The sequence below is a fragment of the Martes martes genome (assembly GCF_963455335.1).
Source record: "Martes martes genome assembly, chromosome: 2".
NCBI classification, from domain to species: domain Eukaryota; kingdom Metazoa; phylum Chordata; class Mammalia; order Carnivora; family Mustelidae; genus Martes; species Martes martes.
Window position 1 is genome coordinate 19334204 of NC_137889.1, and position 25885 is coordinate 19360088.

The 25885-nt window shown below is 38.2% G+C and overlaps 1 protein-coding gene and 1 pseudogene across 2 annotated transcripts in view; both read right to left on the minus strand.

The window, feature by feature from the left end:
- LOC308338758 (rho GTPase-activating protein 7) overlaps positions 1-25885 on the minus strand; it is a 414690-nt gene that overhangs the window by 105248 nt on the left and 283557 nt on the right. The window lies entirely within an intron of this gene.
- LOC308338991 overlaps positions 6100-25885 on the minus strand; it is a 60841-nt pseudogene continuing 41055 nt past the window's right edge. The window contains exon 2 of the transcript in view: positions 6100-6337. The product of the transcript in view is annotated as an uncharacterized misc_RNA (transcript). The remainder of the gene's footprint in view (positions 6338-25885) is intronic.

The following is a 25885-nucleotide window of genomic DNA, read 5'->3' on the forward strand; positions in this document are numbered from 1 at the left end:
CTGCTCAGCAGGGAGCCTGCTCCCCCCGTCCCCAACCTGCCTCTCTGCCTACTTGTGATCTCTGCCTGTCAAATAAATAAATAAAATCTTTAAAAAAAAATAAAAATAAATAAAAAGTTGCATGTTGTCAGTATCAAGTTACACATCTTTTTCTCTCTTGCTGGCCTTTAAAATCAAATACTGAAATAAACTGAAGTTTGAATCAGGATGCCACCTCTTGATAAACAAAGATTTATGAGACAAGATTTAAAAGACAATTTGAGGCATGTTCTGTCACGATTCTGTCTCTGAGAATTATTAATAACATTTATAGGAAAGCAAAATATTTTGGGGGGCACTAATAAAAAGTAAAATAAACTCAACCTTAAAAATAGACATCTTTCATGTTTGCTTTATATATTAATATTAAATCTTATAAAAAAGTTTCAGATTCAGTTTCAGTTTTAAAAAGCTAGTACAATTAGTTTTCTTGTCTTTAGAGCACGGTTTTGGGATTAAAATTGCCTGATGTACAGTGATGACTCTCCCAACTTTAAATTCTTCTTATCTGATATTCTATCAAATTTCTGTTTCCTTGCCGCAATGTTCAGAATTTCAGATCAATCGTGAGTCATGACTTTGGAACAGATACTTACAGACTGAGTTACAAAATTAAAACAGCAATGGACATATGAATATAGGACCAGACTACACACACGCACACATACATATCCATTTTAGTTTGCCTAACAAAAATACAAAGAAGCAAGAAAGTTTTATAAATATTTCTTTAAAACCTGGAGGATTTGATGATGAGGGAAGATCATAAAACCTATCAAAAAAAAAAATTAGGGGGCGCCTGGGTGGCTCAGTGGGTTAAAGCCTCTGCCTTTGGCTCAGGTCATGATCTCAAGGTCCTGGGATGGAGCCCCACATTGGGCTCTCTGTTCAGCAGGGAGCCTGCTTCCCTTCCTCTCTCTCTCTCTGCCTACCTCTCTGTCTACTTGTGATCTCTGTCAAATAAATTAAAAAAAAAATCTTTAAAAATAAAAAAAAAAGAAAAATTAATTGTCCAGCATTCATTATTTGGAGCTTAAGTTGTGAGAATGCCATTTATATTGTTTGTATTAATTATATTTCATATAATATCTTATTTTGATGTTAAAGAATATAGGGACTGTTAAAGAATACGAAAATAAAAGAATGTTAAGGGTCACTGAGGACTTTTTTTTTCTTTTTTAAAGATTTTATTTATTTATTTGACAGAAAGAGAGACAGCGAGAGAGGGAATACAAGCAGGGGAAGTGGGAAAGGGAGAAGCAGGCTTCCCGCTGAGCAGGGATCCAGATACAGAACGGTGTGGGGCTCGATCTCAGGACCCTGGGATCATGACCTGAGCTGAAGGCAGACGCTTAAAGACTGAGCCACGCAGGCACTCTGGGACTTCTATTTTTCTCATTATTTTTCTAAAGCCAGTGGCGGGGGTGGGGGGGGTGGGGGGGTGAGGATGTTTTGGGAGGTAGTTGGGCAGGGAGGGAACTACCTATTCAGGAAGACTCTTTTTATTTTATATATATTAATGTATGTGTGTATATCTGTGAACAGTCAATCCTTTCTAGAGATAGCTATAGATATACCAACAAAGAGTACCTAGAGATTTTATGGCGTCTTAATGCATGCACTGTATGCAGTCTTAGTTTCCACAATTGCATATAATTTTCCCCTGAAAGTCTCGTCCTTCCAGAGAGTTACTGAATATGCAACTCTAAGTAAAGAATAATAAAGTCATGATGAGATATAGATATACTCACTCAAGAGCTAGATGACTTCTGCCCAGTAGTCTCTCTAACAACAAAATTAAAGGTTATTTTAGATTACAGAATATGCTACTGCTTTAGAAATACCACAGAAGAAGATAGAAATAAAATAACAAAATCCTATAAATGTTAAATATGAAGATGGGAAGTTTAAGGCAATGAATTAAAATAAATTATGGGCTTTCAAAAGCAAATATTACAGTTGATAAATTTTAGTGTGTTTTGGGGGTGGAGGGTAGGGAGGAAATGTGTGTGTGCATGTGTTTTTCTTCCTTTCAAGTTTCTATAGTTAAATGCTGCAGGATGGGTAAGGAAGGAAAAGCAGACTTGGTTGCCCGTCTGTCATTGATTGCTTGCTAATTTCTTGCCTTTATTTTCTTTTTAAAAACAGTTAACAAAACACAGCATATTCCCACATCTCTCTCCTGTTCCTTTGTCCTAAGCAAATGCTCCCCCCACCGCCCCACTCCAATTCTGGCTGTTTCACTGTTTTAGTAATACAAAAATAGTCATTAAAGGAGCAGATCAAAGGTTACAGCACTCAAGTCTATCAACATGGATTATAATATTTAATGGAGGCAAACTTCAGAAGAATAAAGAAATCAAAATACACTAAGCCTGCTAATAAATTATAAGGGACATTAGGTGAGCAGAAATCACAGGAATTGATCTTTGATAGAGATCCATATTTCGAAACCATTTCTGCAAATTCATTTCCCATGTTAAATCAGTTTTGGAAATGCTCTTTTCCAACACTGATACTTCGGTACTGCAAGGCACATGGTCAATAGAACCACTTTAAGTTTTCCACCTTTCCGTGGTTAGGTAGTTAAATATCTATTTTGACATCTTTTGAATAAATTGGTGTATGTCTTTGTTAACTTCAAAATGATAACCACATAAAGCATTTGTCATTCTTGCTGCTTTCAAATCTTTCTCTAGTCTGAAGATCTACACATAAGCCTTAAGTAATCTATTTATTCTAGGTCATTTCATCTGTAGCAATATAATAGTACTTTGGAATGAATGGAGTCTTGGCTTTCTCCTTTGTATAGACCTCTAACTACCAAGAAAAAGGGGATAAAAGGTAATAGAAGAAGAGCAATATCTTCTTCAGGGAACTTTAAAGATAAATATTGATCTGTTTCCTAAAACTCATTATAAGCTACTATATTAGTTATCAACAAATACTAGTCATGTTCCCTCTGCCTGTTAGATAAGTAATATAATACTACCAAACATCTTTACCGGTAGGGGAAATGTCAATTTCTTTTTTTATTGTTCCTTGTAATTGAAACTATTAGTTACGCATGATAGCTATAAAACAGAAATTTAAAAAGTGGGCTGTCATTAAAAAGAAAGGAAAAAAAAAAAAGAAATCCTTAAACCGAGGTGTGTGTTTTTATATATATATAGCTACATCAAGTCTCCGTACATAAAATGATCCTATGCACTGTGTATATCAGCATTCTAGAATGAAAAGTTAACAGAACAGACACATTGCTAAAGCTGATCGATAGCGAGGTTAAGTAAATCATGGGGACTTTAACACACCACAGAAAAGTCATTCCTACAAACAGCTGGTACCATGCCTGATACCCAAGAAATAGCCAGTGACTCCACTTTAAACAGACTGCACTATAAATATGTAATCACTTTATGGAAAATTTAAATTACAAAGACCTCCATCTCTGCTGAATAACAGAATAAATGGCGTTCTGTTTATTTTGATCATATTAGATGACCAGCCATGCTGGCCTCCCAAGCTTCCAGAGTTCCCTCTATCCTTGTCTGTATCCCTGATCCTCCCCTAGACCTGCACAGGTTATGATGTGTCTAGTGCCTACCACAGCTTGATATGACTCACTCAGACTGACTGACTGACTGACTGACTGACGGGAAGAATAAATCCATGTTTGTTGTCTTCCTACAACCACATTTTCTGCTTTTATTGGTTTATGAGGATTTGCTTTTGGCACTGTTTTTGGCCCTCATTTTACAAAAGAAGACTGATTAAGAAAATGATTAACATAACAATAAAAAAGAAAATGTTCATTATAATGTGGTTTTTTTTTAGATGATTTAAGACTTTTATTTATTTGACAGAGAGAGAGAGAGATCACAAGTAGTCAGAGAGGCAGGCAGAGAGAGAGGGGGAAGCAGGCTCCCTGCTGACAAAGAGCAAAGAGCCTGATGTGGGGCTCGATCCCAGGACCCTGAGATCATGACCTGAGCCGAAGGCAGAGGCTGAACCCACTGAGCCACCCAGGTGCCCCATAATGTGGTATTTTAATGTCAAAAAATATTATCAGAAAAAGAGGAAACAGATGAAAAGCGATGGCCTGGTTTTAATGATGGACAACCACTATGGTATTATTGATGGCACTTATGTTTTCTCAAGTAGCTTTCTCAGAATAGTTTCAAGAACTTCAAACATGCCTTTCATCCTCGTGTTATCTCTGTGATACGTGAAATATTTTCAATATCACCATATAACAGCTTGTAAGGCAGGCAGGTCTAAAAGACAGAAGTCCAGAAATGTTTTCCATTTGACCAAATTTTTTTTTTTTCTAGTTCTGGACTTGGCTCATTTTCATTTGACCTGATCAACATTTGCTTTACACTAGGGCACCGTTTTGATTTTTATTTGTGTAGCTTTCTATCTACTGTAGTAGATTTTAAAAATGGCTTCTACTTTCCTTTTAAATCTTCAAATTTCAAGAAAAGGTATTTAATGGAGTAAGAGTTTAACAGCTACAATTTATTTGTAATTCCACAGTTAATGAATAACATTTATATTAATTATATTAATTTATTGACCTTTTCCTTAGTCTCACTCAGAGACAAGGTGAAAGACTTTTCATAACAACTCTGCACAGGACGTCCTGGTGGCTCACTCAGTTAAGCATCTACCTAGGGCTTGGGTCATGATCCAGGGTCCTGGGGTCCAGCCCCATGTCCAGCAGCTCCCTGCTCAGAAGGGAGCCTGCTTCTCTCTCTCCTGCCCTCTGCTCATCCTTTGTCTCTTTCTCTCAAATAAATAAATAAATAAAATCTTAAAAACAAGCATATAGACTCTGCATAATAGCATCAATATTACAAATACCCTAATAATGAACTTTAAAACACAGTCTTCCTCAGGAATGATTACTGGCTACAGGTAGCTCAGGAATACATAGTGACTGCCACCTCCATACAGCCATGCCCACTACACACAGGCTCACTCACAGCACGCATGCCTTCCAGGACACTACTCCAACCTCAGATATACTTTATAATCTTGAAATATGTATACCTAACAACATATATATATATATATATATGTATATGTTTTTAAGATTTTATTTATTTGAGAGAGAGAGAAAGCAGGGACGAGCAGGAGAAGGGCAGAGGAAGAGAGAATGGGTTCCCTGCTCAGCCCCAATGTGGGTCTCGATCCCACGATCCTGGGATTATGACCTGAGACAAAGGCAGATGCTTAACTGACTTAACCACCCAGGTGCCCCTATACTTCTATACTTCTATATAAAGATTAAAGAGGAAGGTCTCACTAAATATTTTAGGACTCCAGATTTTTGGGAAGATGTTGGAAAATTATTGGTTTTAAACCCAAGAATATACTATTTTCAAGGGCATAGCATTAAAAAAGAAACTTAGTAAAGCTGGCTTTTCCCCACGAATCAGTTCTGAAATAGAAGAAGAGAAACCGCATGGCAGATTCCTTCCTCTCTTGAACTCCTCTTCAATGATGAAATCTCACTTTTTAGGAGCCTTACTTTGTCTGCAGTAAGGCTCCAACTGTGCAGTAGAATCTCTGACCGATGTTTAATGAGAATTTGATAATTTAATGCATCTCAGGATAAATACCTTTTTTGTTTGCTTCCTTTCCCTTATAAGAAGACATATTTTGAGTAAAATATCCTTGGGCTTCCCTCCTACCAAACGAAGACTTCTTCAAGTATCCTATGGAACACCTGGCAAGCTGATGTAGAAAGTGAAGAAATGTTATTCAGGACAAGGAAAATGGCTAATGAGGATGGAAAATGTGCCATTGAGGGACCTCTTAACTCTGGAGGGCACCCGTCAATGATCTATTAAGTGTTCTTCCGTTGTTCCTTAGGAAAGCTTTTTTTTTTTTTTTTAAAAAACATTTTCAGAACTATATTGGCAAGCTTTGAGGATAGCTGTCCTATTTGTTTGGTTTGGTGGCCTTGCAGCCCTACATTGGGAAACAGGGCGGGCGGTGTGTGGTGATTTGTTGGTGTTTCAGGCTTCTCTTATCATTGGCGGAACTGGCATACTGTCAAGTCTTAACTGAAGAGCCCTTACTTCTGTAGCAGCCCAGTTGACGGGAGTGTAACAGTCCTGCCAGACACACGCCCTCCCGGGGGATGTTTTCTTCTTCAGGAGCATGGAAAGGCCACTCTTGGGGGAAGGTGTAGGGAGACAAACTAATTACCACTTCCGGGGGGCTGGGGTGGGGGTGGGATTTGATCCCTTTGTGCTCTTATCTTCCTCCACTTCCAACTTTACTGATTTACCTCTGCTGGGCTCCAGAGGAGGTAAAAGGGAGAGAAGAAAACACTTGACTTGAGTGCTTGTGGCCCTGAAGGAGTGACAATAGATGGGTCTCCGTGAGACAGCTTTGATAACAGTCTTAGCTCATGACTGGGGGTCAGATACTGTCATACCCAGCACCACAGACGCACACGGCACTCGATCAATCACACAACCGTCTAGGGAGAGTGCACAAACAACGTATGCTTCTTGTTCATCGGGACATTCTCTCACTCATTCGACAAATAATTTATGGAGTGCTATCATGGGCCGGGCACTGTTCTAAGCACCAGCATTAAGGCCGTGAACAAAACAACCCCAAGTCCCTGCCCTTTGGAAGCTTACATGCGGAGCCCACATTCTCCACATTCTTAGCACAATAAAACTGCTGGGCCATTTCCCAAATGTCTTATAAAATAAATTATTTTAAATTAAAAATAATTAACATGGGGAAATTTTCTGCCTTGGTGTCAGGCTGGGAGAATTTGAATTCAAGTATTAAACGGGGGAAAATTAAACCTCCAAGAGTTATGAAAATGCATTTCTTTATACGTTTTGCTCCAAGAAATATTGTGATGGTAGAGCTGTTGAAGGTGAAACAAAGTTCAAGGAAAATACAGAATCCATATTTTTGTAGAGTTCCATGTTGATGAGAAAATATTAAATACTTGGTCTTAGAAACCACAGGTGGTTTTCACTCAACACATAGGGCTAGTGCATAAGGTCATGGAGTGACCTGCCAGTTTTCTGTCCACTTCTACAAAAGCCGTAACATCCCCCAGCGTGCCCTGGGAAGAGCGGCTCAAGTCACTCAACTGCCATCAGGTTGCGGAAGTGGGTCCACAAGGGAGGCAGCTGCCAGTGAACGTGGTGGCACAGGGCCTTCTGCCAGCTGCCTCCCCTGTGGCACCTGTCATCCATCCATGCTGTTTCCCTGGAAAGGTGTCCTAGATGATTTTCCTCACTATACTCCCTCGCTGCTCCCATTTTCCCTGCACACTGTATCCAAGTGAACTTTCCATGACATCGCTCCCCACTAACAGCTTTCCTGGTCCAGAGACCCAACCCCCTCTCCATGTTGGGCTTTCAAAGCCTCACACTCTGGAACAAACTCAATCTGGTAACAACCACAATGATAAAGTTAACAACAATATTTTCTATTTTCAGTTACACAGTTGTTTGTACAGAGAGGATCTCATTTGATTAAAATTATCCCCATTGACAGAGGGTGACCCTGAATTTCAGGAAGACCAAGTGATCTGCTCAATGCCACTCAGCTGCCAAGTAGAATGAAAAGGTTTAGAGACCAAATCTGAATTCTAAACCATTTCTCTAGCTGCTGCTGCTCCTTTTATGACACACTCTTCGCTCGAATCCATTTCTACTTCCTCCCACTGGCTACACTCCTGACTGGTAAGATTCTCTTGGCCATTTTGCCCCATCCCTGTACCCACTGGGACCTGCCTGCATTCCAAGACTCACTGAAAGGTCCCTTCCTTCCTGTAGTCTTCCTGAGAGCTCCTGCAACATTTGGCTCTTCTTTCCCTGAAATACACCCTAGTAACATACAATCCAGGCTTTCTGAACCTCAGAATTACTGGTCCACTGAACCAAAGAATTCTTTCTTGTGCAGGAGCCATCCTATGTGTTGCAGGAAATTCACTGACATCCCTGGCCTCTTTACCCATTAGATGCTAGTAGTACTTTCCAGTTGTAACAAACAAAAATGTTTTCAGACATGGCCAGAGCCATCCCTGGTTGAGAATCACTGGCTTAAGCTATTGTTGTTCTCTGGCTGAAGAATGTGGGTCAGGTATGTCTCCCCATGAGATCTGAAGTGTGGGCAGGATGTTTGTATCACGTTTATATTTCTTGAAGATGTTCTGCATTCAGTATGTGTTACAGACCCTTCTCTCACCTTCCAGTTTCAAACTGGAGCCACCAATCATATCTTCTTACTTCTGGCTGACTTGGAGTTGTATAGGGTAGTCATTAAAAACCAAGGTTATAGACTTTTAAGAAATGGCTATAAATATCACCTCTACCACTTCCTAGTGTCTCTGTGAGACACTTGCTTGATTTTCTATTTATCTATATCAGTATTTTCCAATGGAAATACAATATAAGCCACATTAACAGAGTAAAAAGTAAGAGTGAAATTAGATTTATAGTATTTTATTTAATCCAACATACCAAAAAACCCTTATCATTTCAAAATGTAATTAATATAAAAATGACTAATAAGATGTTTGGCATTCCTCTTTTTGTATTACGCCTTTGAAATTCAGTGTATATTTTGCTCTTTTAGCAAATCTCGATCAGAATTAGGCACATTTCAGGTGCTATACAACTATATGTGTCTGGTAGCTATCTGATGTGTGAGTTTCCCCCATTAGGCTATGAACATCTTCAGGGCAGAGACTGTCTTACTAATTTTGTATTTTGAAAAGATTACAATTTATCTTTCAAAAAAGTTACCCTGATTTTCCTGGATCAAAATCTTGAGTTCTCTCTGACTTCTTTTTTCCCACTTTGGAAACCATTTTAGTCCTTTATAAAACACAGGAAACATTGAAGAAATCAATCTTCTCCCCTGAATGAGTTTCTTATAGAGAGAAGACAGACATGTATGAATAACTGAAAAAAAGCCATATACAATTATTAAGTACAACACTTTTGACTTTTAAAACTGAATAGTTCAGGGAAAGAATAGTCTCTTCAACAAATGATGCTGGGACAACTAGATAGCCATATGTAGAAGAATGATGTTGGACCCTTACCTCATGCAAAATACAAAAATTAACTCAAAATGGATCAAAGATCTACATTTCAGAGGTAAAACTATAAAACTCTTAAAAAGAAAACAGAGTTGTAAATGTCCATGATCTTGGATCTGGCAATGGATGCTTAGGTATCACACCAAAAGTAAAAATAACAACAACAGAAAAAGCTCCAGGCAAATTTGACTTAAAGTTAAGACTTTTGTGCTCTATAGAGAGCAAAAAGACAACCCATAAAATGGGAGAATACATTTGCAAGTCAATAGTCATTTCTCTTAAGAAGGTCAGCAACTGGCAACATGTACAAGAAAAGATGCTCCAGGTCAACAGCCATCAGGGAAATGCAAATCAAAACCACAATGAGCTACCACTTCCCACCCACTAGGATGGTTGTAATTAAAAAATAAATAAATAAATGAATAAATAAAATTAAAAAAAAAAATTTAAAAAAAATTTAAAAAAAGGAAGAAGGAAAATAACAAATGTTGGCAAAGATGTAGAGAAATTGGAAGCTCCCCCATTGTTGGTAGAAATGTAAGATGGTGCAGCCTCTGTGAAAAACAGTTTGGCAGTTCCTCATTAAGTTAAAAATATAATCATATGACCTAGAAATGCTACTCCTAGGTATACATCCAAAGGAACTGAAAAAAAAAAAAAAAAACAAAAAACACTGAAACTTGCATAAGAATATTCATAGCAGCTGAAAAATAGCTAACTAGCTAAACACATTTCATGAGAAATATATTTTCACAAGAGCTGAAAAGAGTCAACAATCCAAATGCCCGTGACCGGATGGACAAATACAATGTAGTATAATCACAAAATGAAACATTACTCAGTTATAAAATGGGAATGAAGAACTGATACATGCTACAACATGGATGGACCTTGGAACTGTTTCCCTAAATGAAAGAAACCAGACACAGAAGGCCACATGTTATGTAATTTCAGTTATATGAAATATCCAGGGTGAGCAAATCCATAGACACAACATGATTAGTGGTTTCTAGGTGCTGCGGAGCTACAGAAATGACTGCTTAATGGAAATGCTGGTTTCCCTTTGGGGAAATGAGAATGTTTTGGAACTACATAATGATGACAGTGACACAACACTGTGAATGTACTAAATGCTCTGGGATTATGCATTTTAAAATGATTAAAATGGTGAATTTTATGTTTTGTATATTTTACAATGTACCCAACTGAACGATGGATAATGATTTCAGGGGTGATGGTATCAATAGGGGCCTTTTTGAACAAGGTGGGCTTCTGAGCACAAAGAAGATACAAAATTCAAATTTCCAGCAAAGAAGGCTAAGATAAAGACAGAAACTGAGCAGAATGGCTTATGGGTCAGTGGGGTTCATTTGGAAATGCTCTTTACATTTAAAGTGTCCTTACATTCTATTATCTATTACATTCTATAATTCTGATCCAAGTAGGAATTGCTTTAAAGCACTAAGTATATTTTCATAGGAGACCAAACACTCCCCAACTGTTAAATATAATTATCAATAAGTAAACACAGAAAACAGGATGACATATTCTTTGGCTCTTGTAATCAGATCCTATGTTCATACTGCTCTGAAAAAAAGAGGCAAATAGTCCTTGGAATCACTCACAGTTCATCAATTTTTACATTTGTTTTACAACATGGTGTCGCTGTGGAGGGGAGAGGTGGGGACACACACAGCCTATTTATTTTTTCTATATCCAGAGTGAATCCATACATCATTGCTTTAGGAACTAAATAAGGCAATTTGTCATCAATTTATTATTGCATTAAAGTGTAACTGAAATATACAGAGTTCGAAAAGGGGACTGCTAACCGTTCACATGGAGATCAACAGCCTTGGGAAGTATGACAGCAGGCCCTGTCGGGGAAGCTCGGGGAGAGCTGCACGGGCACAGCGAAGAACGTCAGCAGGCCTGGCTGCTGGCTGAGTGATGAGAGGCAGCCGCACAGAAGGTGTTAGGTGATGAGCATTTTAAACTGAACGGCATAGACTTGGGCCACAGGAGGACTGGAGGTTATTCCCACACAGAAGGTGAAGGGACTATCTTTTGAGTCTTCACTTCTTAGCCACTTTAAACTCATTGGGTTTTCTCAGCCCTGAACTAAGGTCATCCCCTTTCACAAGTTTTCCCTACAAACTAAACAAGCACTGTCCTGCCAGCCCCTGGCTCCGCGGGGGATGTTAGACACCACTGACCCAGCTGATTGCTGCTGGCCGCACACCCAAACAGAGGCATCCAGACCGGGAAGAGGACTCAGAAACCGGCTGTCAACTCCAGAACCATCCTACTCCCTAGGAAAAATGGCTTCCAAAGGGTTTCCATTTCCTAATATCAAGGAAAGCATTGCCAAGTAGAAGTTAAACTCAAGCTGTTCTTCTAAGAAACAATCAAGAATCTGATATCTAGGGGCACCTGGGTGGCTCAGTGGGTTAAAGCCTCTGCCTTCGGCTCAGGTCATGATCCCAGGGTCCTGGGATCGAGCCCCATGTCGGGCTCTCTGCTCAGCGGGGAGCCTGCTTCCCCTTCTCTCTCTGTCTGCCTCTCTGCCTACTTGTGATCTCTGTCAAAAAAAAAAAAAAAAAAGTAAAAAGAATCTAATATCTAAGAAGACCTTTTTATTATTTTCATCAATTAATATCTCTTGGCAGCCTCCAGCATTCATGGTACCATGCAATGGCATATATCACAGAGAATTGTATTACATAAAAAAAAAAAAAAAAAAAAAACCAACCCAAAAATTTAGGGCCACCCTCAAAAATATTCCGTTAAATCTCTTAATCACCCATTTTTGCTATCAAAAGTAAGAAAAAGCCTAAAGGAAGGGCCATGTCTTAAATCCCTAGAGGTTATGGAGGAAAGTTAAACCTAGAAAGGTGGTTGGTGTAAATGGTCCTCTATTAGATTTTGAGCTCTTACGCTAAATGTTTTAAGAAAGGAAAATTACATTCCACATCAGCAAGTTGTTGAGTGTACTGATAGTTTATGTAAGACACAACTTCAAAAAGGCAATAAGATATTAACATTTTTTCTTCTGATTTCTCCCTTCTGACCTTTGGTTTGCTCCATCATCAGAAGTACCCAAATTTTACCTGCTAAAATTGCAAAACTGAAATCTGAGTACCACCTGGTGATTCCACAACTGTTGCTTCTCACTATCATTTCCCTCTGGACTCCGCTGCTCATTTTCCTGTGATACTGCTCTTCTATACCACTCTCCTTTCTAGGTATTGCAGCACCTTCTTTCTCTGTTAGGAGAGGAGCTCAGGATTCAGAATCAAACAGACCTGGGTGAAATACTATTTCTATCAGTTGCTGGTTGTGTGACTTTCTGCAATCTTCCTAAATACTTAACCTTCAACTTCTTCATTTGCTGAACAGGGAGAGTCACACTAATAGGTTTGTTAAAGGATAATGTGAAAGACTATCACGTATTACAGAGCAGTGCACAGAGAAGAAACTCAATAAAATTCATTTTTCTGGGGCGCCTGGGTGGCTCAGTGGGTTAAGCCGCTGTCTTCGGCTCAGGTCATGATCTCAGGGTCCTGGGATCGAGTCCCGCATCGGGCTCTCTGCTCAGCAGGGAGCCTGCTTCCCTCTCTCCCTCTCTCTCTGCCTCTCTGTCTACTGTGATCTCTCTCTGTCAAATAAATAAAATCTTTAAAAAAAAAAAATTCATTTTTCTGACCCATCAGACTGGAACTGGCCCTGTCTAGCTAGTCCTTCAGTTGGTGACTGATGTTTTATGTACCATCTCTGCACAAAAGCTGGCTATGATTTTTTTTTAAAGAATGGTAAATGCTTATTTAAACAAAATAATCTATTTACCTTATTGAAACCTTGCTTTTTGTGTTATGTCTATTTTTGCCCATTCCCTTGCTATTTTTCTATAATCTGACAAAGATAAAAAATTCTAGAAGAGAAAAATTGACCACCAATGATATTCATTAAATATAGTAAAAAGAGAATATAAAACTTTCATTTAACGTAATGTTCCAAACCAAACTATCAACATTAATTGGTATAGAAACATTTCTTTGTACACATTTTTGCACAGGAAACTTTAAAAAAGAATTACTTAGTTGGCTAACACCATTGGAATGTCCATTTCCAATAAACAACGAGCACTCCACTTTATTGGTCTGCTAGGAATACATATATATGAAAGTAGAGTATTATAATTTGAAACATTTATTTTAGCCTTAAAGTCTTTAAAACTGGCTTCAACTGTTCCTATTTTTATATTGCTTTTAATTTTTCAGTGGTTAGTACACTTCAGTAAAAGGTGGAGAGTTTTAAATTACGCAGTAAAACAGAAACAAATCAAAAGATTTCCTAAAAATGTGAAGAATGTCTGAAACCAACTCTAATGAAAAGCAAAATGTACTGAAAGTACGTGTAAGAAGCTGTTTCTTTTTGCATTTATTTTACCCTGAACTGCCATGATTAGATTATGTAATTTTTGGAGTGACTATACACACGCAAACAATTTTCTTTTCTTTTTTTTTTTGCGGGGGGTGATAAAAACATTTGGGATCTTTTGATTAGAAGTTACTTAGCATTTCACATAAACTCTTTCCACTTAATACCTGAACAATTTTAGAGTGTGGTGTCATTAGAGCCCGAGTTTTTTTTTACTGGGCATATGTCATATGTCATGTTTGTCCTTCACGGGCTCCTGGAAAACAGAGATGTCTATACGGCTTGCACTGGCTAATAGGGCATTTCTAAGGAGAAGTCTTTAAGAGCTAATCATGGAAAAGTTATAGGAAAAAATTCTACATACTCGAATGTGCATGACAAGGTGAATGAAATGTAGAACATAAGAAGTGTGAGGAAGCTGGAAAAGTGGTGGTCAAGATTATGCAGACATTCACTGTCAAGCAGAAGTATTTGAACTTTATTTTAAAATAAACAGTGGAGGAAGGTCTGTGAGCAGAAAAACGAAGTGGCCAGAGCTGGGGTATAGTAGAGGCTGCAAAGATTTGAGGTGCATGCAACAAAAAGCCCAAGCGAAAATAATTGTGAAGGACCATTAAGGACAATTTTGGTGGCAGAAAGAAAAAAGAAAAGAGAAGTGGGCTCACATCAGACATTGAAGCTTCTAGCACTTTGATCTTGGACTTTTGAGGTTCCAGAACCAGGAGAAATAAATGTTTGTTGTTTAAGCCACACAGAACAAAACAAAATAAGAAGTTACTTAGAGCCAGGTGAACACAAGAAATACTCATTTACTCTTCCAAGGAGGCTGAAATTCTCAGGGAAAATTAAATTTGTTTGCTCTATAAAGCACCCATGTAACTTTTATAAAAACAGTGAACCTTCTATAAAAACAGTGAATGTCTTGTCTTTTTGAGACATGTACACAAAACCAGAGTCTATTTTCTAGAGGATCTCATCGTCTACAAGCAGATTTCAGTCCTGTTGGTCAAACAGCTTATCCATGAAGTAAGTGGCCACTAATCTCATTAATTTTTTTGTGTCTCTGCTGCTGTTGGGGGTATGTGAAATTCTTTGCAAAGTGAGAACAAATGGTGCAGACTCATCTGTTTATGCCGGATTTGAGAGAGAGCCTAAGTAGTATTTGAGAGCTACAAATGCCAGTGACATTAATTTCAGAAGAATATCCATGATTGTTTATGGGGAAGGGCAGGCTCAGACAGGTTTTGACATGTGTATCCCTGTCTGGCAAAACTTGGACATGGGGCGGGGAGCTTGCTGTGGTAGTCAAAGGTGAATTCTATTCTGGGAAGGTTCTGATTTGTTTTTCCTGCACTGCCCACTTCCTTACTCAAGGAGCTACTTCCTCCTAAACAATATTTCCTCACTCCCCCAATAATAGCACAGGACAGGGTGTACAGTAAAGGTGAGATAGGGCAGTATCCATAGGAGTGAGTGTTTATACATTTTCTCTCTTCCTGCTACTTCTACTGTAGTTACTCCTCCCAGGGTTAATGGCCAAGTTACTTACCCCATCATGATATTATACATTGATTAAGTCAACCACCAAGGACAAAACCAAAAGGAATTTTGGAGGTAAAGATGGGCTCTTGGATTAGGGGCTCTGTCATTCTTTTCTTCACTAGGTTTTTAATGAGTTTTCCTATTTATATCAGGAAATGAAAGAACAATCTGAAGAATTCTTGGAGAGCCCAGCAACTTACTCTCAAGGAATTAAAGTCTGCTGCATAGGTTGCACAGGGCGGAAGTGTCTGTTTCTTTTATACTTCTGTGTGACTTTAACTAGAAAGCTGATATTGTTATGTAAAGTTGGGAGTTCTGCCTGTAAGAAAGTCATATTTCTTTTGCAAAGTGGCTCTTAACTAAGAGCAAGTTTCCCCTGGATTGCTGAAGTAGCCTTAAGACGCTTTCAAAGGCTTCCTTCCCCAGGCACTCCAACCAATGTCATCATCACATTTACATTTGAAGATTTCCCAGACATGGAAAGTCAAGAGATTTGTCCAACAGAGTTCAGGAAGGAATGTGAACAATCTAGCTGTTACCTACAAGCAGAGAGGGCAAACATTTCATTCTCTCCCTTCCCCCTGCACAGGTATTTCTGACCTCACCACTGGTTGAAAGGGGACTAAAAACTCGAAATTGAGTGTATAGCACATAGAAGGTGAGATTTCCATGTACAAGAGTCCATTTTTGGCAAAAAACAAAACTAAAAAAAAGTGGAGATTTTCTTTTTTTCCCCCCACAGTTGGAAAGTTGTTATTTTTACAAAAGTTGATTAATCAATTTGAATGTGACACTCTTGATTAGTATTAATTTCAATTTATATTTTTAGTTTTCTCTAGGAACTTAAAGGTATTTTCACATATGTTTTCATATTCTGGTAGAGACAGAAATTAGTGTTTCTTACATGATAGTGAACAGCACATACATTTATATAGCACTTTATAATCCAAAGAGACCTGGCCTACTGTAATATTTATTATTCATAAATGCCAATAGACTGACTAAACTTGACTCAGAGAGCAGTTACTCTTCCCCACAGTTGACTGCACAGTCCACTTGCATGGTCAGGCTCAGAACTTAAATTCTGGAAGTGTGAACTTTGCTTCCTAAGCCACCATTCTGTCCTTTGGGGAAGATGCTAATGGCACCTCTTGAAAGTCACAAAAAAATGGCAATCATAGGTTCTAGATTTTCCAGCATGATCTATATATACAATATGCTCTAATTTCAGACCATGGGACCTATCTCATTTCAGAGGATATTTTTCTCTGTGTGGATGGAAGCTATTTGATTTTCTGCCACGAACACAACTTTGAGTCTCTCTTGACTCTGGAACCTTGGCAACCCTGGAAAATGCTTGGGCATTGATCTGAGGAAAGATCCTGGGATAGTGGATTGTTCTAGTTATAGATTTGACTGCTTCTGAGCCTCCTTCAAGTGGTTTGAATCAGTCTTGGGTATGGGCTAAACTGGAACTCCAAAGACTAATACTGTGAGGGGATAATCTCCATTACAACTGTGGCAAAAACTGGGCTCGAATGAGAAATAGTTCATTAGTACTCTGTGTAGTCTATGGGGCATGGGGACGGGACCGCCTACAGAGCTGAATCTGTATCTCCTGCTTGCTTTAGTGATAATATTCACAAAAACAACTCATCCTACTTTTACATAAAACTTCACATGGTGACCAGCAACAAGACCTGTAACAGCATGCCATTTTTGTTACCTCTCTCCTACTCAGATACCAGGAGATCACATCTTTTCTTATGCCCCTCCTCCCCTTGTATTTAGGCCCCAATCCATATTTTTTTTTTTAAAGATTTATTTTATTTATTTGACAGAGAGAGATCACAAGTAAGCAGAGAGGCAGGCAAAGAGAGAGAGGGAGGGAAGCAGGCTTCCCGCTGAGCAGAGAGCCCGATATGGGACTCGATCCCAGGACCCCGAGATCATGACCCGAGCCGAAGGCAGCGGCCCAACCCACTGAGCCACCCAGGCGCCCCGAGGCCCCAATCCATATTATCTCAGAGATCATGCAGCAGAAACCTACAGGCCACACAGGCAGGAACAGGAATCTTAGTGAATTTCCTAGATGATGAAGATAAAGCTGGGAGAAGCCTCTAGATTGCCTAAGGTCACACAGCCAGTTAAATGCAGAGTAGTGTGTACTATTCTCAGGAGTGTATGCATCGCTGCTGGATAAAAACTCAAGATACAGTCTCTCTAGTTGTACTGTGTTCCCCAACATCAGTGCACACGGTCAGGGGAGAAGACCTATTGTGTTATAAAACATGATGAAAGTTCAAGTTCTTTCGCTGTTTCATATCATGTGATTATCACTATGGCTGTTTATCATGGCATAGTTGTTTTACTTCTCATCTCTTATTCAGATATCACATATAAATGTGCATAAATTGTCAAAAAAATCATTTGTACAACTGGTTTGATGGCTTTTATATTTTGTTTAATGAACTTTGGCCTGAATATTTTGGCATTTACATAGCTGGTGTTTAGGCTGAACTTAAGTGTGACAAAATACTTAATGCCTCCACGCCTTTTCCCTTCCACTCTGTTTTTTTTTTCTTTAATCAGTAAATGGGATAACTGTAATATTTCACAGAGCTGATTACAACAGATTCTATATATCATACTTTATAAATAAACTCTGTGGATACAAACATGAATAATTACTGTTGCAACAAAACTGAAATGGCCATGGTAACTTTACTTACTAAGTTCTTGTTCTAATATTATTATTAGTTTTTTTTCTCTTTGATTTTGTATATTTGGAAAGGAGAGGATTCCGAAATAGACTTTATTTCCTCTATTGTGACTCACGATTCCTTTTTAAGGAGTCTCCTGTTCAAATAAACAGGAAATGCACAATTCCCAGAGAACATTTAAATATCATTAAAAAGAGAGAGCTTTTGAAAATTATGTATTTGATAAAGGATTTGTATCCAGAATACATGAAAGACTTATAACTCAATAATAAAAAGAAAAATAAGCCAATTAAGAAATGGGCAAATGATCTGAATGGAAATGTCTTCAGAGAAGACACATAAATAGCCATTAAGCACTAAAAGATGCTCAACAGCATTAGCCATGCATGGAGAACAAGAAATACAAATCAAAACCACAAAAAGATACCACTTTGTACCCACTAGGACGGCCAAAATAAAAAAGAAAGACAGTAACAAGTGTTGATTAGGATGTGAAGGAATTGGAACTCTCATAAGATTGCTGGCAAGAATGTAAAAAGTTGCTTTGGAAAACAGCCTGGCAATTTCTTGAAAGACAGAATAGAGTTACTGAATGACATAGCAGCTCCACCCCTAGGTATAGAGAAAAGAAAAGTTATGTAGACACAACAACTTGTCCACAAATGTTCACAGTAGCACTAATAGCCAAAACCAGAAACCACCCAGATGTCCATCCACTGGTAAGTCGATACACTGGATGTGGTATGAACATACCATGGAATACTGTTTGGCAATAAAAAAGAAAGTACTGACTCATGCTATGGTATCAGAGCCTTGAAAACATTATACTAAGTGAAAAAAGCTAGTCAATAAGGACCGTATATTGGATAGTTTCATTTATATGAAATATTCAGAATAGGCAAATCCATAGAAACTGAAAATAGATTAATGGTTGCCTAGGACTGGGCAGGGGGAGGTTGGTGGGGGGAAGAAGACTGACAACTAATGGGCACAGTTTCTTTCTTTCTTTCTTCTATCTTCTCCCCCAGTTTTATTTAGAAATAATTGACTTATAACATCACACAAGTTTAAGGTATACAGTGTGCTGATTGTCACACAGCGTTTCTTTTGGGAACAATGAGATGTTCCAAAATTTCACAACTCTGTGAATATACTAAAAAGCATTGAATTGTACACTTTAAATGGGTGAATTGTATAATGTGAATTCTATCTCAATAAAACTATTGAGAGAATGAGAGGAAAAAGGCAAAAGAGATGGGGCGCCTGGGTGGCTCAGTGGGTTAAAGCCTCTGCCTTCGGCTCAGGTCATGATCCCAGGGTCCTGGGATTGAGCCCCGCATCGGGCTCTCTGCTTAGCGGGGGGCATGCTTCCTCCTCGCTCTCTCCCTGCCTGCCTCTGCCTACTTGTGATCTCTCTCTGTCAAATAAATAAATTAAAATTAAAATTAAAAAAAAGAAAAAAGAAAAGGTAAGAGAGAAAGAGAGGGAATCCTTTTTCCTGGATTCAAAAGTTTACATGACATTTCCTTAATGAACATGGTTAACTTCACAAGATTTATGAACTAAGAGACTCTCTACCTCCAGACTGGTAAAGAGAACCTGTCCCCTGGAAATTAATGATAAATACTGAAAGTGTTCATTTCCCTCAAATTGGTGACCTGCACTTATTAGGAACATTTATATCTCAGACCAGATGGATTAGTAAAATAAATTCGGTCCCATGTGGACAAAGATCCTAATGGCCAGAAGCTTTGATGTTGTCAAACAACTAACCAAATAACACATTGGATAAAAAGAAAACAGATGTACAGACACCACTGACGGAGGCTTTGATCTCTTCTGTGGTGGCTGCACGGTCATAAAGGACACTGGAAACTTTGTTGCTCTTCCTAATGAGCCCTCACTGCTTTATTAGGTTCACTGATTTCATGCACACCTAATAGGCGGGAAACAGCACTGCTTTCTAAGAAAGGACTTTGATGTTTTACTAATACTAGCCAATAAACCATTTCTTGCACTCTCAGCCAGTAAAGAGTGATTATAGGATATCTTCAAAAATATGATATTCAGCCTTTACTGGTGTGAACAGACAGCATACCAGAAAGGGTCACAGCCAAGAGTGAAGAACGCCTCAGAAAGCCTAATCAGACTCATGCAGCAATTTGCTTTTACTAGTTCATTGCATTTTTTTCTTAAGTTAAAAGTCATTGTCTGTTTGTCTCATGACACCGGTAATTTTAAAAGTAAACTGTAAAGCAAGATTAGGCTGCAAAGCTGATGCTACTCCTCTTTTTTGTTTTAGCATTGGTGAGCTGAGGGGAGAGAGGCTGCCCAAATGCAGTGTTATGTCAAGGTGGCTTCCATCCAGAGACAGCATTTTCAGGATTACTTTTCAAAGGACTTCATGCCTAAGGATTGGGGCATTTGCCACTTTGCTTGTGGTGTGGAAAAGGGAAGGGGGGTGGGTCACAGTGGGGAGAGGAATGGGACCTTCCTAATCTGGGCTAGTGTACTAAGTACAGTAGAAAGTGCGGCTAGCCTTTGCAGAACGTGTACACTTTACAAATCAATGCCTGGACTTGAAGTTCTTTAAATTCTTGGTTTTACTGCTTAGTCCTCAGTGTCTTTTAAATTCTGATAGGAAGATGAAAAAAAATCAAGTGAGCATTTTTTATCTTTGTTAAAGATTGAAATGAATGCCCTTTCATGTTCGATGCTTCCCATGTATCACCAAAGAGCACTAGCCTGGGAGTCAAAGGAATTCGGTCAGGATCCTGGATTCACCATTGACTACTGGGTACATTTGGGTCAATTTCTCAACCTTTTCGATCCTCTGTGACCTCATTTATTAAAGGAGATGATCTCTAAAGTTTCTATTCCTATATATTTTAAATATTAAAAAAAGAATACAAATCCATTATTACTTCTTAATTTACAAAAGGAATCTCTATTCCTTGTAGAAAATTTAGAAAACAGAGATAAGGAAGGAGTTGGAAATTTCTTTTAGTTTTATTGGTCCATGATTCTTTACAATCTTGTACACTTCCAGCTAAAGGTTGATAGAGCAGAGAGATACAGCAACAGTAATCCGGCCCAACCTCTTACTTAACAGATGAGGAGACTAGATAGGACTTGTCCAAGGTCACACAACATACTTTACGGACCACATCACAGTGCTCCAATTACTTTAGAATGTCTTGTCCTCTAATTGTTTGCAAATGGAATTTGTAGATCTTCACTTTGAAAGTTCTCACAAAAAGTACGAACTATGAATTGTCATTTTTAATATGCAGATACACTTGAGTTGTATTTTCTTTACAAAGGGAACCTGTGTGGACTTTTTTATAGGCTGCTATATCCAACTGTGGGTGTCTCCAGAAAACAAATAACCCAAGAAGCCCTGCAAATCTGGCACCTCCAAGTTAGCCCACGGTGTTTACTTTTGTTCACTCTAAGACCATCACAGTGGCCCTTCTTGGGTCCTTCCTTCTTTGCTCAGTGTGATAGCAGCTGTTCTCCTAAAAAAAAGAGGTGGCGCCATTGTACTCAACCACTGATAACTACAGCAGAGATCAGATGGGGTTAGGGATGAAATAGCATCATGAGAGGAAAGAGTCAAGAGTGCCAGGTGGGGCCGTACAGACAGTCCTGGAGCAGTAGATGCTGAAGCTGGGATGGGGTACGTTGTGCGGGGCAGCTCAGGATTCTGTCAGTCACACACACAAAATATGCAGCCATTCTTATTTCTTTGCTAGTCCAACCTGACGATTTAACCAGAATCTTAGTGTGTAAGGAAAGCCATGGCTGAAATCTGCCCCCCATTACCCAAATTTGCTTCAAGTGACATGACTGTTGCCTTAGCACTTGCAAGAGACTTAGGTCTACCTCATCATTTTTGGAATTTTAAATGCTAGTGCAAGATAGTTCATGCATAAAATATCATATTGTATTAAACAAAATTCTCAAAAATAGCTATTTATCTCATTATATTGTCTCCTTCGTGATAGGCGAAACTTTTTTTTTAACATAAAGGAAATAAAGGTCTTTCATTTACTGGTTTTGTTTATTTGTTTGCTTTCTCTGAAGGAACAACAATATTTTGGGAGAAATAACGGCATATTAAGCAAAACAAAGTATTAAAATACAGTGTTTATTTACTATATGTATTTATTTATATGTATATGTGTTGATATTATATGTACTATAGTATGGTTTTACACTTTTGACTACTAAATAGGTACTTTACAACTTGGTTTATTTTGGTTACAGCCCATGGCCATTGTTAGCCTCATTTCAGACAGACACTCTTATTTTAGCTGAGAGAAACTTCAATACACTTAAACATGCTTTATTTTTTTTTTCTAACAGTTGAATTTTTTTCCTCAAAAAACCCAAGATATTTTAAAGACTGAATATTATTTTTAATATTTGATTTGGTTCACGGAGTATATTCCATACAGAGAAATTGCATAGGATAAGAATGTACTCCACAGGAATTTCAAACAAAGGTCCTCTCATCTCACTATCAATATGCACCTCATCTTCCATCACCTGGCTTCAGTTTCAATAAAATATTTAAGCACATGAGTGAAAGTGGCATAATTTGGCCTGTCCTCTGGGTATTTTGTCAATACAATGTTTTGATTCCTGGACATGCCTGACTTGTTCATTTTCATCCAGCTGTCTGGTATTAAATAAATACAACCTTATATGCCGTAATCCTTACAGTAAGTCTTGAATTGAGGATCTGGTCGCAGGGAGATGAATTCTATCGCTGAGCATCTCTCTCTGAGGCTAACATGTTAATACTGAATGCCTCAGAAGTTTCACCCACTCACAAGCTCTAATAAGTAATGCTTCCTTTCTTTATTATGGATCAGGCTGTAGTTATTTTTCATACACTTATTTGTCTTCAAAAAAACTGGTAATGGCATGCAGTTAACTCTAAACTAGATACCGGTCCCTCATCTATTAGTTGAAAACAAATGCAAGTTCCAACAAAACATTTAGTTTGTAGCTGGGTAAGGTGGGTCTATTTCAAGCCTATCTCCCCCTTACACAAGCATCTGAGGCTAATTCTAATTAGCATCCTGAAATCAGCCTTAATTATTACTTATATTTTAGCTACACTGTTAATTTAAGACAACACACTTAGCCTATGAAGAAAAGCTCTGTACATATGGAAATCCAAAGGCAATATAAAAAATGAAGAGAATTGTTTCATAGTGCTACAATCTTAGAGCAAAGGAGTCTAGCCAGGATAGTATCTGTTAAGTGGTAGAACACCTTTGCTCTATCTGCCTTAGGTTCCACTTAAAACAGTGGTGCATGCCAGTTACAACTGCCAAATGAACACTGGAGAGTTGTATGGGTTACATTTTGAAGACACACTGAGCAAGATAAAGCACACAAATGCTGGAAAGTTGAATCTCGGTGTGTGTTGGGTGGGGGCGTTGCTTTGGCATAGAATCTTGGCAAAGAAAAGAGAGTTTTGTCTTAAAAAACCCAAACCAAAACAACTGATCTGTAAATAACACATCTGAAAAGAAGGCAAACCAGAAGATATTTTGAACTCCTTAGTAAAGGTATGGATAGGCAAGACTGAATTCTGGGGCCTTGTCAAGCCTTGTCTGGGAAGTCTTTTTCTTATTCTGCTTTTTTCAGAGAAGGAAAGAGAAAGGAAAGCTCATTCCCCTAGTGTCAGCTGAGTTCCAGCCACTGCAGTCAGTGGTTTACCTGAGTTGTCTCCTTTATTTTATTTTTTTATTTTAATTTTAATTTTTTAAAAAAGATTTATTTATTTATTTGACACAGAGAGAGAGACAGAGAGAGAGGGAACACAAGGTGGGGGAGTGGGAGAGGAAGAAGCAGGCTTCCCACAGAGCAGGGAGCCCGATGTGATGCAGGGCTCGATCCCAGGACCCAGGAATCATGACCTGAGCCCAAGGCAGACGCTTAACAACTGAGCCACCCAGGTGCCCCGAGTCGTCTCCTTTAAACACCATTACCATCCTATAAAGGAGATATTATTATTGCCTAATTTTGCAATGAACAACAAAACTGACATCCAGGGAAGTTAAGTACCTTGCCAGGTCACCCAGCTATTAAACTGCATGGACAGAATCTGAACTCAACTTTTGTCTACACCAAACCTCATGCTTTATGGCCAATAGCTAGATTCCTTTCAGGACTTATTTGTACTAGGTGGGTAGGACAATATGTAATCACTGTACATACTCTACCAAAAGTACCAATTACCATGGTATATTAATTTTAACATGTAAGGTCTAACAAACTTATGGTAATAAGAAGAGCCACTTTGAAAATGGAGTAATTTGTGTACTTTTAACATTTGCTTCATCATATCTGCCAGGTATTTCCCCAAAGAAAAACCAGTTGTTTGAGGCATGTAAGTATAGAAGCATGTAACACATTTATTAACAGCAAATTAATTGATGATGGCTGTTATCTTCTGCACATTTTATTGTGATAGGGCTGTACCCAATAATTTAATAATGGAAGCATGTTGAGGTTTCTTGCATTTTTATAAGGATGTCCATTTAATAATGAAGCAGTAAAAGGAAAAGGTATTTTACAGTTGAAAATGAAACACCTAATGAATGTCTTTTGGATTGTGCAGTGCCATCCAATGGGCCAAGGATGGTGGTGCCTTATTTACAACATTTGCAAAATAAGATAGATAAAATCTGGGTCTAAAGCAGTCCCTTTTTTCATGTGGGGATATAGAAGCAAAAAGGAGAGAGAACACACTGCATTTCTAAAGTGTAGGGCTAAAAAATTTGCATATTCAATATTTCTAATTTGTATCATTTTTCATTTTCACAGAATGACAAATTTCTTTAGTCTGTTATTTTATTTTATTTTTTTTTTTTTAAAGATTTTATTTATTTATTTTAGAGAGACAGTGAGAGAAAGCATGAGAGGGGAGAAGGTCAGAGAGCGAAGCAGACTCCCCTTGGAGCTGGGAGCCCTATGTGGGACTCGATCCCAGGACTCTGGGATCATGACCTGAGCCGAAGGCAGTTGCTTAACCAACTGAGCCACCCAGGCGCCCCTAGTCTGTTATTTTAAATCCACGTGTAAAAATAGCTATTCTAGGGCTAATTTGTGTCAATTTTCTTGTGCAGTAGAAATAGATGAGATACTGAAGGACAGATCCTCCTAAACTAAAAATAATTAATCCACAGGTTTAATCCACAGGATAACCAGAGGTTTTGTTTAGATGAAAGGTAATTAAACCTGCTCCCAGAAATCACTTTCACGGAGGACATTTCCTAAGAAATGGAGCCAGATGGCTCATCATCACCCACCAGGCCACAGTAATAAGTTAATTTGGACAAATTGCCACATACTCACTCAGCCTTGGTGACCTTTAATTTGTAGCAGCTTTAAAAGCATCCATTAAAGTAAAATAGAGAAGAAAGAACTATAAATAGCTGACAGTCTTCAGAAGGATTGTTCGAAGATTAGAACTTTTGGTACTTATTATACAGAACCTTAATAGTACGAGGAAGGAAGAAGCAGTAAAAGTAAAGTAACATTAAAAAAAAACAACACCCTGCAATTAAGATTATTACCCATTTTTGGAAGTTAATGTGGAGCCCATATTTGAAATTCTGAATAATTTATTTGTAGTAAATCTAAAATTCATTCTGTGAACACAAAACATAGAAAAGCACATAAAATATAAGAAATAACTATAAGAATGCCAGAGACAGTGTCTGTGGTAGATTTTTGGCAGTGTAAAATGTTGCAAGATCAAGGCGCATCAACCTTTCTTTGGATATACTCTCTTTAAATCTCATCCAGTTTTCCAACACTTACTGCTACAGATTCTTGATTTTCTGTAAATTTCGAGGGATATAGTTATTAGTTCAATTCTTTTTAACAATCTTAGTTTGAGTTGATTGTCTGACATCAGTGAATAGTGTTATTGTATAGTTATCTCAACTAATGGAAGATATGATTACAAGAGTGTCTGCTCCTCTTTGTAAAGTGATGTTAAAAACAGAATTAAAACATAAAATAT